The sequence below is a fragment of the Alligator sinensis genome, unplaced genomic scaffold (genome assembly GCF_000455745.1).
Source record: "Alligator sinensis unplaced genomic scaffold, ASM45574v1 scaffold107_3, whole genome shotgun sequence".
Taxonomy (NCBI): Eukaryota; Metazoa; Chordata; order Crocodylia; family Alligatoridae; genus Alligator; species Alligator sinensis.
The window spans coordinates 109947-110851 of NW_005842578.1; positions in this window are offsets into that span (position 1 = coordinate 109947).

The following is a 905-nucleotide window of genomic DNA, read 5'->3' on the forward strand; positions in this document are numbered from 1 at the left end:
GGGGCCCCCCCCAGAGGCGGGCGCATCCCAGCCCCCGGCCCAACCAGTCCGAGACAAAAGGGGGTGGGGCTGTTCAGCCGACAGGAGCCCCCCCCGGCCCGCCCATGCCGAAACCAACCCAGCCCCACCCAGAGACCTGGGGGGTAGCCAGCGGGAACAGTCCTAGCCCCGGGCCAGGCCCCACCCCAGAAATGGGTGCGTTTCATTGCCAGCTGGCGGAGGGGGGTGAGGAGGAAATCCCTCATTGAACAGCTGCCAGGCTCCAGCCAGGCCTGCCATGACTTTGCCAGGTCTCAGCCCCCCCCACGTTGAACGGGGGTCCGCAGCCTGGCCTCCCCTCTCACCCCTGGGGGGAGGGGGTGTGGGGCTAAGTGCTGTCCTGCCCCGTGCCTCAGTCCCCCATCCCCCGCCCCACCTGAACAACAGGGGGTTATTGCTGGGCCTCGTGCATACTTTGCCAGGTCTCAGCCCCCCCCACGTTGAACGGGGGTCCGCAGCCTGGCCTCCCCTCTCACCCCTGGGGGGAGGGGGTGTGGGGCTAAGTGCTGTCCTGCCCCGTGCCTCAGTCCCCCATCCCCCGCCCCACCTGAACAACAGGGGGTTATTGCTGGGCCTCGTGCATCAGTTTTCGGGCGAGAGGAGCAGTGAGGAGAGACCAGGCCCGTGCCTCAGTTTCCCCGGCGCTACAACAAGCATCGGGCCCCCTCCCGCCGCACTCAGCCCTGTGCAAACACAGCAGGAGAGCGGCTGTGCCCGGCTCTGGGGGGTCCCGACTCCCCCGCCCGCCCCCAAAGGATGAAAACTACACGGGGGAAGGAAGACATGAACCCCATGCCCAGCCCCCAGCCTCAGGCGCCGGACAGGGCAGGTTCAGCGGGGGAGACAGAGGAGGAAACTGAGGCATG